This window comes from Moschus berezovskii, chromosome 9 (genome assembly GCF_049115385.1).
Source record: "Moschus berezovskii isolate FMDL1 chromosome 9, NW_MosBer_1.0, whole genome shotgun sequence".
Lineage (NCBI taxonomy): Eukaryota > Metazoa > Chordata > Mammalia > Artiodactyla > Moschidae > Moschus > Moschus berezovskii.
This window is the reverse complement of record NC_142468.1, coordinates 57,320,126-57,335,237: the sequence shown is the minus strand read 5'-3', so window position 1 is coordinate 57,335,237 and position 15,112 is coordinate 57,320,126. Positions and strand designations below refer to the sequence as shown.

The 15,112-nt window shown below is 54.3% G+C and overlaps 1 pseudogene; it reads right to left on the bottom strand.

Moving 5' to 3' along the window:
- Positions 1–47: 47 nt before the first annotated feature.
- Positions 48–12,079, bottom strand: LOC129563424 (protein 4.2-like; annotated as a pseudogene).
- Positions 12,080–15,112: the final 3,033 nt, after the last annotated feature.

Genomic DNA, 15,112 nt, shown 5'->3' with positions numbered 1-15,112 from the left:
TATTTTAAGACAACTAGTCTTCATAGGTGCCTTGAGCTGGGGTGACAGAAATGAGTGTTTTTTCTGTTGATTTCTGAGAATATAAGTTTTTTTGAGGTGGGGAATCTAGTTTTGTTCTTGGTCCTCTCCTGCTTAACCTGAGCAGAGAATCATTTGTCTGATAAGCAAAGTTTCTCTTCCCAGCATGCTTGGTTTTAGATTGTAGATTGAGGAGGTGGTTGGGGAACGTGATGCGGGAGCTGGAAGTTTAAGCTGGAGGCTCAGGGGCTACCACCGTGACAGTTCGGAAGTTGGTTAGGTTCTGGAACATGTTTCAGTCCATTTCCACAGTGAGCCTCTGGTGCCCCACCTTCACTGGCATGAACTCGAGTTGGGTGCGCAAAGTGTTTCTGGGCTGCACCGAATTCACTCTGAAATAGAAGAAAAGAAACGTCCTAGTTCTGTCTCAGGGCCATTCCTTTGCTTGTCCCAGTGAATCTGATCCTTCCCTGCTTACAGAGGTGGACCCTGAAGAAATAAACATGTAAGTAGCCAGCTGTTAAAACAGAGGAGGTTTGAAGGGGGTGGAAGGCAGGAGCCTTCATGGTGAGCAGCTATGGTTGAGAAACATCCTATTCCAAGGGCTTCCAGGTTGCATCTGTTGTTTCATCACCCGTGACTTCAGTCTGGTCCCATTCTTGGTAATAGTAGGCTTGTGAAAACTATGGTTTTAGAATCCTCGTTGCTAACTGCAGCGGGTGTAGTGGGCATACTGAGATGTCAGGATGCCGGCAGCTGCTGTTTGGAGGCCTATCAGCAGCTTTCTTGTCTACCTGTGGACCTTCATATGGTGACTGAGCACATGGTGCAGATTTCTTTTGAGAAGCTTTGCCTTACAATCTATCTGGGAGACCACAGAAGTCTGGTTAAATGCTGGCAGTCCTTCCGTCAAGAGTGACTTTGGCCAAGAGTGACTGACTGAGTTTCTTGAGGCTGAGGTGGTGGCTCAACAACCACACAACCTGTCAGGGACCTCGGGGTTGTAGGAATAGGCATCGTGAACTCTAAACTGTATGTGTGTGTTTAGTGGAGGATGCTGTGGACCTGACGAGAGAAGGAGCAATGATTAACAGAGATACTTGCAACATCTAAAGCCAACAAGGTGCTAATAACCTAGATTATACAGGGTCTGTGTGTATGAATATATGTGTGTATATATATACCCACAGATCAACAAGGAAAAAAGGAACAGCAAAAAAAGTGGGCAAAGTTAAGGAACTATACAGAGGAGGAAATGGAAAAGGCTAATAAACATGAAGAGTTGCAAATTAAAACAATGATATGAGATGTTATTTTATTCCTGTTAGACTGGATTAAAAGAGAAAAGTGCGTATTGCCAAGAATGGAGGAATGGTAAGAATATAGAAGCTGTCAAGTACTGCTGGAGGGAACTGCAGGTATTCTACAAACCAATCTGGTAGCATGTGGTCAAACCAGGTCTTATCCTATGTCTCAGCAACTCCATTCCTGTGCATTTACCGCCCCCCCCACACACACAAATTTTCAAGCAGGTGTATCAGGGAATATGTGTATTTGCGGTGTCTGAGAGTTGGAGGCACTGTGGAGGGGTGTGGTGGGAAGCAGGGGTATACGTGACGGAGAAATTTGTAACAGAAGCAATGGACGACCTGTGGATGAGTGAAAAACTGTTCTGAGTGAAATGAATTAGACCTCACATTTATATAGTTTAAAAATACAGGCTCGAGAAGCAACAGTACACATTGTACACATACTAAGACAAGGATCTGAGAGAATGGGAGTAGGGAATAGGAGTAAAGGGAATGTGGAAATAAACTTCTGTGCTGTGTTGTCACTGGTAGAGTGCAGCTCCTGCCTGTGATGTTCCCTAACCCCCTCACCTGCGCTCATCAGGAATCCCCAGGCCCTCTCTGCATGACCAGGGCCTTAACCAGCATCAGGTGCCCAAGGGGCACAGAGCCCCCCTCTCTCCTGTACCCTGTAAACATTGATGGCCCCAGGGTGAGAGAGGCCCTGATCTCTTAGTTCAACTCTGGCAGGTATTTGCTCTGTCTTCATGGACATAGCAAACAGAGTGTCATCGGTCTTGGGTTCCTGCCATTCTTTACTATTTGAGCCGCCAGGGAAGCCCAGGTTCTTGCCTTCCTGACAGGTTGAGACACTTCTGTGGGATGAGAAGCTTGTGGCCTCTTATCTGTAGCTCTTCTCTCTGTGAATGAGCCCCCTTCTGAAGATAGAGATCACACAGTCTTCCAAGGGAACATCGAGGGGCTTATGGATGCTGACCAAGGCCATCAGGGGCTGATGTTGCTCTGCTGTCTCTGGCATCTATGGGGGATCCCAAGAGCACAGAGCTGTAGTCACGCCTTCCCCTCCTGGCCACCGTCCTGAACCCTTTCTTGGTTATTCTCCTATCTCTACCATCCTCACCTAAACTCAACTGCTGACTTCCCGCCCCTCTACTTGGTCTTCTGTATGTCCTCTCAGCCTTGATCTATCACTGACAACACTGATGGTGCCTTTCCTTCACTTGGAAACCTTGGAAGGTTTCGCATTGTCTTCAGAATTCAGCTTTGGTTGGCCTTCAGAGGCCGTCACAATCTAAGCCCAATCTATCCCAGGCTCATCTGTCCAACCCCTGACTCCACCCTAGCCTCTGTGGGCAGTTTCCCAGCCCCAGCACAGCCCTCAGGCTCCCTTCCTTTGGGCCTCTTTACTCAGTCTTCCATCTGCAATGGCCTTCTCCCTCCTCTGCACTGAAAGCTCACCTGTTGTTCAAAGCCTGACACAAATGCCACCTCCTCCATGAGGTGTTCCCAAACCCCCAGCCAGAAATAGGCCTCTTTACTTCACTTGTGCCAGAGTGACTGCTCCTCTGAAAGCTGTTACATAGAAGACCACATGTGGTGGCACCCTTGCCCAACTGTAACCCCCTCCAGGGCAGAGACCAAGTCACGTTCATTTTGATCCGAGTACACATGTGGAAAGAGGACTGGACTAAGAGCCCTAAGCCTCTAAGACAGGCCATTTTTATGATGATGCTTTCCTCATCTGAATAATGGGAAGAGTTCACCTCCCAGGGCTGTTGTATTCAAAGAAGTAAAACGTGAAAACACATTGGTATTGTATAAAGTGGTAAATGACCGTAGGCTATTATCTTTGTAAGTTTGGAGGCAGCCACTGAGAAGACTCCAATTTTAGAAACCTTTACTTAAAGTGGAAAGATTTAAATCTTAGTATCATCTATAAGAAATCATCTCTTTCAAGAGAAGGAGCTCTCAACCCAGCATTTCCTGATAGTTTCTTCAGCACGGTCACCTGCTCTGAAGCTTGAGGGGCTCTGTTCTTTCTGAATGGCGACCTGAATAGCAGCAAACACAGCGATTTTGGGAAGGACCGGTGCCAACCTCGATGGCAAGGTGTGGTCTGCAAATGGCAATGTCTTGCTGGGCGAAGCAGGTAAGGCTGGAGTGCGTTGCCATGGCAGTGAGTCTGAGGAAGCTATTCTCTGGCAGGCTTTGTTCAAAATTGGAGTTGAACAGGGAGGTAGAAATTTTCTTAGCTGAGACACGTAACAGGGGGAGTCAGGGCCCAGGAGTGAGTGCACGTGCCCCAGAGACAAGCAGTGGTTTCACACATGACTCCCAGGAATCAGGGCCTCACTGACGCCAGAAAGATGCCTCATTCCTCACAGCAATTTCAGAATGAACTCGCTCAAGAACCCACCCAAAAGGACTTGGCGAGTGGTCCAGTGGTTAGGACTCCGTGGTCCCAAGGCAGGGGGTCCAGGTTCAACCCCCAGTCAGGAAACAATTCCCACATTCCACCACCAAGAGCCCGCATGCTGCAACTAAGACCAGGGGCAGCCAAAATAAAACAGACAAGCAACCCATCCAAGGCCAGCATCAGCATCATGGGCACAACACTCTTGGTAGACCACCTCCACAGGGCTCTGGAAAGGGCCCTGTGGACGACAAGTGGAGCCTCAGTCTCCTTGTCTAGTAATAACACCTACCTGGCGGGATGGCTTCTGGTTCATGAGACAGTTGTTAAGTGCTGGCCTCAGACCTGCCACCCAGTCATGGCTGAATATATGCTTGCTTGGTCCCCTCCCCTTCTCTGCTTCTGTTCTTTCCCGTTTGCAGAGAAAATGAAGCCACGCTTCCCTCCTCGCCACTGCCTCCAGGGCGAGGCCCCCCTCTGTGCGCAGATCCTGTCCTCTGCTTTTTAGATCAGTGCTCCATCCCAACACCACCGCTGCTTAGCTGTGTAACTGTGGGCAGTTTATTTAACTCTCTGTGTCTTGGTCTCCTCATCTGTAAAGTGGGATGATAATGGTTCCTGCCTCATAAGCTCATTATGAGGATAAATGAGATAATGCATGCAGAACACTTAACATCATGTTTGCCGAAAATAAGTGCTCAATAAATGTCAGCTATAATTATTCTAGTTGTGTCTCATTTCCTCAGAGGTTGCACCATCGATTATAACCCATCTCTCCTGAGGCTTTGTCTTTTTCTCTCTGTTAATTCTTCTTCAGCATATAAGCAGGTTCTGCTCTCTATCATTTAAAACAAAGAACACCTTCCCTCTCCCGAGGGTCCCCGTCTGCCACCCAGCCTCTCTTCTTTTTCCATCCATTCTTCCAGGAAGGACTGCGTACCTTGTCTCACCTCCTCAGCTCTCAGTCAGTTTAAGCCCCAGGATCCTACTGCTTCTCCACCGGCCTCCCTGTCAGTAGAGGCTTCCCCGCCTTGACCTCTCCCAGCCCCTCCGCTGGCCGTGCGGGCTCCCCCTCCTCCTCTCTGACTTAGGCTCTCACTCTAGGTCTCCCTGTCTGGTGCCTGCACGCTGGTGCTGCCTGGGTTTTCTCCTCACCCTCTCATTTTCTCAGCCCTTCCCCACTCTCCCCTGCCCCCATCCAGGACTTTATCCAAAATACCAGGTTTAGGTTTCCAGCTGCCTACTGTCCATCACAGCTCAGATGTCTTCTGGGATTTCAAACCCAACATGCAACAAACAGAACGCGTCATCTTTCTCCCCAAACCTGTTCTTTCCCATTGGCCCTAGTTTAGAGGCTCACCCAAACTGGAAGCACCTTCTAGCCGCATACACAAGTTCAATCTAGCCCACCTCTATAATATGACTTCATTTGAAAAGTTTTGCTAGTTTACTTTGTCCTTCGATTTTTTCAAAACCTTCCAACTTTAATTTGTGGTTGTTGGATACACATTAGATATACATTAGAATCATATGGGAAGCTTTAAAAATTCCCAATGCCAAGCCACACCCCAAGTCAATTAAAACAGACTCCGACCAAGAAACCTAGGAATCAGTATATTTAAAGTTCTCCAGGTGATTGAACATACAGACAAGGTTGAGATACATGACTCTAATATGACCCCTTCCATTCCATTCTACCAAAAGTTCTTTTTCAAAAATGAATTTCTAATCCCATTGACTCCTCTGGTTAAAACCTTTTACCAGCTTCCCATTGCCCAGAGAATAAAACCCAACTCTTGAGCAGCATCTACAAGCCACTTCAAGATCTGGCCCAGTCTGGCTCTCACACAACTCCCCCACTCCACTCCTCCCACTCTTGGAAAGGGAACAGGGTGGAAAGACTGGAGGCAGGGGGACCAGTCAGGAGGGAGCTGCAATCATGTAAACAAGCTCTATTCCACTGATTCTCTTGCCTGCACATTGGAGTCACCCAGGGACTTAACAATATTTTTGATGTTTGGGTCAAATTGTGGAGTTTCTGACTTAATTGGTCTGGGGTGCAGGGTGAGCATCAAACTTCCCCCAGTTGGTTCTTACATGCAGCAAAGTTGGAGAACTTTTCCATGAGAACTAGAGCAGAACTAGCTGCTCTAGTCCAGGGAATTTCAACCCTAGAATAACACAGGGAGCTCTGAAAAAAGTCCAGTGCCTGGATCCGGCTCCAGATCAATTACATAAGATTCTCAAGGAGGAGGAAGAACCTGGGCATATGTCCCTTCTGCCTGGAAAGCCCATGACTCAATTCTCTGTCTGACACTGCCTTACCCATCCTTCAAGACCCAGGGCAGCCTGATTTACCTGGGGGCAGCCTGCTCCAGCCTGGGAGAGATGCTAATCCACCATTGTACTGTGTTTACTTCGTCAAACACTTCTTACCCTGCTCCACAGTCTGTTTACTCAAACGACTACAATCAGAATTGTGGGTTTTGTTTTTCCTGTGTGAAGCTCAGTAAATATGTAGTGAATGAGACAGAGAGCGAGCGAGCCCATCAGGAACTAGAAACCATGTCTTCAAATCTGCAGGGGTTGCTGTATGGCTGCTGCCATACAGGTGGGAGCTGGGTGTGTAGAGTGTTAGGAAGGGTCCCCAGAGCGTTACCTGAGTTGGCACTGAGTGTAAGGACAGACTTCTTCCTCCAGAGCTTGGCAGCAAGGACGCCATTGTAGTACACTGCCTGCAGCCCAACTGCCAGCTGCACTTCCTTCTCCTGGTCCCTGGGCTTTAACAAGTTCACAGAGAACTCTACATTCTTTCCCAGGGCTAGGGAACTCGGTGCTTTCAAAAACAGATGTAGAGGATCTCAGTCTCACAACAAGGAGGATAGATGTCACCATCTTTCTTGTGTTTCATTACGTATTTCTGGACTTCCTCCAGCACCACTTTTTCTTGAGAAGATCCTGAAGAATGGAATAAACAAAGCAGGCCTCTTACCCAGCAGGTATAGACCCTTCTAATAAAAGCTCAGGATTAAGGTTCATTGACCCACTACTGCTCAAATTTGCCAAGGCCACAAGAGCCTTGCAAACCTCTTGCGCCACATGTAGTTAAAAGAAAGGTTTGTGTTAGACAAACGCACCACAGATACAGTGTGCCTCTTCCAAGTCACTCAGGGGTCAAGTTCTTCAAGTACTGTGAATTTGCCCCTTGAATGGTGGGAAAGCTAGTTTTTGCACAAGTTGCAGGAACTTGTATTTTCCTAAGTGAAGGAGTTTGGACTTATTCCAAGGGAAATGGAGGCCATGGAATATTCTGGAGCAGGAATATTCTGTCACATAAATATATTTGTGTCCTGGGAAGCTCACTCTGGAAACTGTAAGTTAGAGGTGGAATAATGATGGGGAAACTGGAGGCAGGGGTCCAATTAGGAGGCTACTATAATCCTCTAGAAAAGAGATGAAGAGGCCCTGAGAGACCTGCAGGCAGTGGGGAAGGAGATGAGGAGATGGGTGTGAGGGTGCCATTGGGAGGCTCAAGAACAGTGCAGGCCTCCTTGTTTGGACAAATGGGAGGACAGGGCAGCGGGGCACTCTAATAACTAATGTGGAGGGGAATCCACAGGGAGGGTGGGGAGTGTTGGAAAACAGCAGGAGACAGAGAATATTTCCTGGCAGCTGGGCTTGGTTTTTCTTTTGTCTTTGGCCATGCCACATGTGACATGTGGGATCTTAGCTTCCCAACCAGGGATTAACCCCCGGCAGTAGAAGTGCAGAGTCTTAACCACTGGACCACCAGGGAAGTCACCTGGGCTTGGTATTAAGTATTCTGTTCTATAGCAGTGGTTCTCAGCTGGGGACAATTTTGCCCCCAGGGGACATTTGGAAATGTCAGGAGACATTCTGGTTGTCACAACTGGTGGTGGTGGTTGAGGAGGGGCTGGCATCTAGAGGATAGAGACCAGGAAGGCTTCTGAATGTCCCAGGTTGCACAGCCTCCCAGAGAGCAAAGATATCTGGTCCAAAATGTGAATAAAGTCAAACAGGGCTGAGCAGTCCTGTTTTATGTGATGGGGAGCGGACAGCACGTCTCCCTGACCTGCATGTGTCTGGCCCATTCCTTTCCCTCTGTTGCTGTTTGGGGCCCTCTTCCGCCTGGTGCGTGCATGCTAAATTGCTTCAGTCGTCTCCAACCCTCTGCAACCCCACAGACTGTATCCGTTCAGTCTGTCCATGGAATTTTTCTGGGCAAGAAAACGAGTGGGTTGCCATTTCCTACTCCAGGGGATCTTCCCGACCCAGGGATCGAACTGGCATCTCCTGCATTGGTGGGCAGATTCTTTACCTCTGAGCCACCCGAGAAGCCTCCCACTGCCTGGTACCTTCAGGATACTTGTAGTTCTGTGTGATGTCCTCACGGCGGTCACCGTCCACATTCTCGGTGCTGATATTATTGCCAAAATCCTTAGGGGTGCAGTCAGTCAACTCCAGGGTCCCGTCCTCACGGCACCTCCAGACCACACATGAGGCATTTATTGAGGCAAAAATGTCCGCTACTGCAGGGGTCAGCTGCACTGTCCCCTCCTTGACCGCTCGACTGGGACCAGATCACAGGCCTCCAGGACTGAGGGAGAGAAACGTCAGTGAGTGACAGGAACCACACCCAGACCTTGGCTTCGGTCAGAGCAGCCAAACCTCTGTCCCCATCCTAACGCCCTGTTGCCCCTCTGCTGGAATCAAGGTCAGAGGTGGGCACTAGGCAGGGTTTCTGAGGGCACAGAGGAGGTGAGGCTCACTTTTAGTGACAAAGCTTTTTGGTCATGGTCTGTGGCAGGCGCCCTCTCAGAAGCTGGACGAGATCTCAGAGTTACAGAGGACATGGGAGTTCCTAAGCCAGCTTGAGCGCAGACATGACAGGAGTAGGCTGCCTTTGTTGAGCACTTCCTGCGTGCCTGGCTCTGTGACTGTTCTGTTCCTGGGGGGCTTGGGCCAGCATCCCACTGCTCACCATCAGTCCTGCCACCCCTTCTGTTTTAGGGGTTGCAGACCCACTATGGACCACCTGCTGCCCCTGCTTCCTCTCCAAGGGACTCCTTGTACTCTTGCAGCACTGTGTAACCCAGGGGTCCTAGGCCCACCCCAGGCTTTACCTTCACCTCCTTTAAGAGCACTTGGGTATAGAATCTGCCATCCGTCATAACCCTCAGGCAGAGCAGGCCGGGCCATCCAGCACTCTGTGGAAGTCTGGAAGATCCTGAAGCAAAAGGAACAATACAAGTGGGAGGGAAAAGTCTGGAAGCAGCCCTGGAGATGACAGAGCTGATACTGAGTGGCTGGGAGGACACTGTGGACGAGTGGTTCCAATACTCCCAGGAAGGGGCGTGCATCTCACATTCACCCTGACCTTCAGAATCCTGCCTTCCAGAATCCGGAAGACCTATTCAAAGCAGGGCTGCTTGGAGGGGGGGTGGTTCCCGTGGAGGACAGCTGCGGGTTTGGAGCCCTTTCAGGTCTGGGACGTCATGCATCCCCTTTGGGCTTCTCACCAGGCTCTGCCTCTGTTGCCTTCTCCATTCCGCCGCCCCTCCTCGTTGTAGTACTCGTCTACCAGCAGGCCCCCGCTGGTGCTCTGGGCGGAGGTGAAGGCGGTAACGACACGGGCAGGGATTCCCAGGCCTCGCAGCACTGCGGGCAAGCGAGCAGAGGGTCAGGGCACCAGAGAGGCCTGGGACGCGAGGGATGGGGTCTACGGCTAGTGTTCTCAGTGTCTCCTCTGGACACCGGGCACTTTCATGGTCCTAAATGCCAGGTGACATTGTGGAAAGAAGGGGCACGGGAGCTGACACCCGCCTGCCCTAGGCTACATGCAGGCCAAGTAATGAGAAACAGACAAGATACACAGCAGGTGGAGTGGACAGCGGGGGGCTTCAACAGAGCACTGGGACTGGCTTTTCCGGGGCAGAGGCAGGGAGGAGCTTTGGGGAGTTTGGGAGCAGAGCTCGCCAGATGGGCACAGCTTTGCTGAATCTGGGAAAAGGAGCAGAAGTTGGTTGGGAGGAGTGGCTGGGAAAAAGCCATCTTGGCCAGATGGTGCATGGGAAGCAGGCACAGGTGTGGTGGAGGTGGGGGAATGCTGCGGAGTGGAGGCAGTGGCTGCTTTTGGAGATGTCACGGGGCAGGGGGTACCGGGCAATGCAAGAAGCAAGGCAGACACTCTGTGCGGTAGCCAAGGTAACTTGCCTGGGTGTGGCAGGCAAGTCTGCTCTGTACCTGTGCAAGCAACAGCTGCCAACACCCAGGCCTGACCCTCGTACACGGGCCTCCCTTGACCAGTGACCCTCTGTCGCAGGATGGGCGCACTGTCCCGGCGCTTGTTCAGCAAGGCCCTTTCCTCCATAGTCTGGATCTTAGCAGTGAGCAGGACAAACTTCTCCTTAAGAACGTGCAGCTGTTTGGGGAAATGTGTGGATGTTTATGGGGGTGAGTAGGGAGGGCTCGGGCTTCTCAGGTGGCGCTAATGGTAAGGATCCCGCCTGCCAATGCAGGAGTTGAAAGAAACGTGTTCAATCCCCGGGTGGGGAAGATCCCCTTGAGGAGGGCATGGAAACCCACTCCAGTATTGCCTGGAGAATCCCATGGACAGAGGAGCTTGGTGGGCTATAGGGTCGCAAAGAACTGGACACAACTGAAGTGACTTAGTATGCCTGTAGCAAGGGCTCATCAAAGTTCTCCAGGCATGGTGAACAGACCCTGTATGGAAATCACCAGGAACTTGTTAAACCTGCATGTTCCTGGGCTCCACCCTCACCCACTGGGATGGTGTCTGGGAAACCTCCTTTTTAACAAGTCTTTCAGAAGCAGGGATTCGTGAGCCATGAAAATGAAAGTGTTAGTCGCTCAGTTGTGTCCGATTCTTGTGACCCCATGGATTGTAGCGCACCAGGCTCCTTTGTCCATGAGATTCTGCAGGCAAGAATACTGGAGTGGGTTGTCATTCACTTCTCCAGGGGATCTTCCTGACCTAGGGGTTGAAACCTGGATCGAACCCAGGTCTCCCGCATTGCAGGCGGATTCTTTACTGTGTGAGCCACCAGGGAAGCCCATAGTGGCAAATGAAACTCAGGACACGAGAGCAGCAGGAGGGCTGCCCCTCGCTGGAGGCTTTCACTGTTCCTTGGTCTGCCTGGCCCTGATTCTTCGAGTGTTTGCACCTGGGGCCTTGAGGCCCACGTTTCCTCCTCCTCACAGGCTAGCCCTGTCCCTCACCACCTCCTCAGAGGAGAGGATTGAGCCACATGAGGAAAGAGAGAACACATTACTCCTGTGAGAGAACTTTTGAAGGACGATAGGAAAGGACCAGGCCACCTTCATGGGAATAATTTAGAAATGAAAACAAGTTCCTTTGACTGCCTTATCCCCAAACCACAGGTAAGATGGAACTGACTCCCTTCTTCCCAGGCTGGGGGTGAGGAGGCAGGGAGAGGGAGGTCTCAAGGAAATCCAGGTCAGTTTTAGTCCTCGCTGGCTTGTGACCTGAGGGAGGACCCCTTCCTGTCATTTCTCTCCCCGCTGGATGCTACTGTCTGCCCCTCCTCACTCAGACCCTCCTCCAGGGACTGTCCCCTGCACTCTGGGAGGAGGGGATCATTCGTGAGTAAAAAACTTCTGGGGCCCTAGACGGGGGCAGCTATGGCAGAGGACTGGAGACGGTAGCTTGCTGTCTGCTAGTACCAGATCAGGCCCACTGTTGATGGGACCTGCAGCCTCTATGGCTGGTGGGAGTTTTGGGGTTGGTGTGAATGCCCTAGGCCTCACTTATTCAGAAGCATCTGGCCCACCTAACTTTTGGACAGAACTGTGTGGGGCACCCAGCACCACTAGTGTTCCTACTGTGGGCCAGATCACCTGGGGGCATCTCATTGCAGCATGGCTGCTGCAGTAGGAAGGGCAAGCCGCCATCCCAGCATCCAGGCACATATCTGCTTCCAACTTGAATCCAAATGCCTGGGGTCTACCTGAGCCGAATCCAGGTGGTAGAGTGATGGCAGGGGACACTGCCATCCTTATGGTTAGAGGTTAGAGGTCGGGGTGTTACCACTTCCCATCACTGCACTCAGGATCCACATGAGTGTAGAAAAGCTACAGTTACAAATCCCATCGCCAAAGAGAAGAAATTTGTGTTAAGGCACAAGTATCAGCGTCCAGTACCGGGCACTGTGGTATCCTCTCCAAAACCAGTAGTAGCAGATACATACCTGGGGAAAATATCTGAGTCGTAGACAAAGGCTGGCTGCAGGTTGATGGTGGTGGTCTCAGACAGGGGATCTGGCAAACCTGAATCCATTATGCTTCTTCTGGGTGGCTGGACTGCAGAAGAGGTTAGCTTTTTATCTTGTGCTAGGGCTAATGGGTTTCCCAGTGGGATAGACTTGTTAGGCTTCTTCCTATTGTTGGCCCCAGATGTGGGCTGAAGGGTGAGTTCTGAGTCCAAGTTTCTGGGTTTCAAGCTTCACTTGAAATGTGGGTACCTCTGATGACCAACTCCACAGGTAAATAAGTCGAGGCTTGGGTCTAGGCATTGCCGCCACTGGGTGCTGTGTTCTCAGAAACAAGAACAGCCACGTGATATGGGTAGTGGTTCTCCTTGGAGTCAGAGGTAGACTGGAAAATAACAGTCTGAGGAGCAGGTGTTGTTTCTATAGCATCTGTGTCAAAGACTGGTTTGGCATCTGTAGAGATGCCATCTGCTGGAGCATAGATAACTGCCAAAGCCATAGGTGGGGGCTGGGGAAAACAGGAGCTGAAGCCATAGATGGGGGGGTTGGGGAAAACAGGAGCTGAAGCCATAGATGGGGGGTTGGGGGAAACAGGAGCTGAAGCCATAGATGGGGGGTTGGGGGAAACAGGAACTGAAGCCATAGATGTGGGGCTGGGGAAAACAGGAGCTGAAGCCATAGATGGGGGAGTGGGGCAGGGAGACAGCGGCCGGACCCTAGATGGAGGGATGGGGAAGTTATCGGCTGGAGTTCTAGATAGTGGACCTGGGGAAACCAGGATCCAAGGCCGCAGGTGGGGCCCGGGGAAGATGGCAGCCGGAGCCCCAGATGACGGCCCGGGGAAGACTGAAGCCAGAGCCCCAGATGGGGGCCCGGGGAAGACGGAAGCCTGAGCCCAGATGGGGGCCCGGGGAAGACGGAAGCCGGAGCCGAAGGTGTGGGCCCGAGGAAGACGGAAGCCGGAGCCCCGGATGGGGGCCCAGGGAAGACGGAAGCCGGAGCCCCGGATGGGGGCCCCGGGAAGACAGAAGCCGGAGCCCCGGTTGCGGCCCAGGGAAGATGGCAGCCGGAGCCCCGGATGAGGGCCCGGGGAAGACGGCAGCCGGAGCCGAAGGTGTGGGCCCGAGGAAGACGGAAGCCGGAGCCCCAGATGAGGGCCCGGGGAAGATGGCAGCTGGAGACGCAAGTGGGGGCCCGGGGAAGACGGCAGCCGGAGCCGAAGGTGTGGGCCCGGGGAAGACGGCAGCCGGAGCCCCAGATGCGGGTCCGGGGAAGACGGCAGCCGGAGCCCCAGATGACGGCCCGGGGAAGACGGCAGCCGGAGCCCCAGATGACGGCCCGGGGAAGACGGCAGCCGGAGCCCCAGATGCGGGTCCGGGGAAGACGGCAGCCGGAGCCCCAGATGCGGGCCCGGGGAAGACGGCAGCCGGAGCCCCAGATGACGACCCGGGGAAGACGGCAGCCGGAGCCCCAGATGGGGGCCCGGGGAAGACGGCAGCCGGAGCCCCAGATGACGGCCCGGGGAAGACGGCAGCCGGAGCCCCAGATGCGGGCCCGGGGAAGACGGCAGCCGGAGCCCCAGATGACGGCCCGGGGAAGACGGCAGCCGGAGCCCCAGATGACGGCCCGGGGAAGACGGCAGCCGGAGCCCCAGATGACGGCCCGGGGAAGACGGCAGCCGGAGCCGCAGGTTGGTGCCCGGGGAAGACGGCAGCCGGAGCCGCAGGAGGGTGCCCGGGGAAGACGGCAGCGGGAGCCCCAGATGAAGGCCCGAGGAAGACGGAAGACGGAGCCCAGATGACTGCCCGGGGAAGACGGCAGCCGGAGCCCCAGATGAGGGCCCGGGGAAGACGGCAGCCGGATCCCCAGATGCGGGCCCGGGGAAGACGGCAGCCGGAGCCGCAGGTGGGTGCCCGGGGAAGACGGCAGCCGGAGCCCCAGATGAGGGCCCAGGGAAGACGGCAGCCGGAGCCCCAGATGAGGGCCTGTGGAAGACGGCAGCCGGAGCCCCAGATGACGGCCCGGGGAAGACGGCAGCCGGAGCCCCAGATGACGGCCCGGGGAAGACGGCAGCCGGAGCCGAAGGTGTGGGCCCGGGGAAGAGGGAAGCCGAAGCCCCAGATGAGGGCCCGGGGAAGACGTCAGCCGGAGCCCCAGATGAGGGCCCGGGGAAGACGGCAGCCGGAGCCTCAGATGACAGCCGGGGGAAGACGGCAGCCGGAGCCGCAGGTTGTTGCCCGAGGAAGACGGCAGCCGGAGCCGCAGGTTGGCGCCCGGGGAAGACGGCAGCCGGAGCCGCAGGTTGGTGCCCGGGGAAGACGGCAGCCGGAGCCGCAGGAGGGTGCCCGGGGAAGACGGCAGCCGGAGCCCCAGATGAGGGCCCGGGGAAGACGAAGCCGGAGCAGAAGGTGTGGGCCCGAGGAAGACGGCAGCCGGAGCCCCAGATGACGGCCCGGGGAAGACGGCAGCCGGAGCCCCAGATGACGGCCCGGGGAAGACGGCAGCCGGAGCCGAAGGTGTGGGCCCGGGGAAGAGGGAAGCCTGAGCCCCAGATGCGGGCCCGGGGAAGACGGAAGCCGGAGCCCCAGATGATGGCCCGGGGAAGACGGCAGCCGGAGCCGAAGGTGTGGGCCCGGGGAAGAGGGAAGCTTGAGCCACAGATGAGGGCCCGGGGAAGACGGAAGCCGGAGGCCCAGATGGGGGCCCGGAGAAGGAAGCCGGAGCCCCAGATGACGGCCTGGGGAAGACGGCAGCCGGAGCCCCAGATGGGGGCCCGGGGAAGACGGCAGCCGGAGCCGAAGGTGTGGGCCCGGGGAAGAGGGAAGCTTGAGCCACACATGAGGGCCCGGGGAAGACGGCAGCCGGAGCCGAAGGTGTGGGCCCGGGGAGGAGGGAAGCCTGAGCCCCAGATGAGGGCCCGGGGAAGACGGAAGCCGGAGCCCCAGATGCGGGCCCGGGGAAGACGGCAGCCGGAGCCGCAGGTGGGTGCCCGGGGAAGACGGCAGCCGGAGCCCCAGATGACGGCCCGGGGAAGACGGCAGCCGGAGCCGCAGGTTGGTGCCCGGGGAAGACGGCAGCCGGAGCCGCAGGAGGGTGCCCGG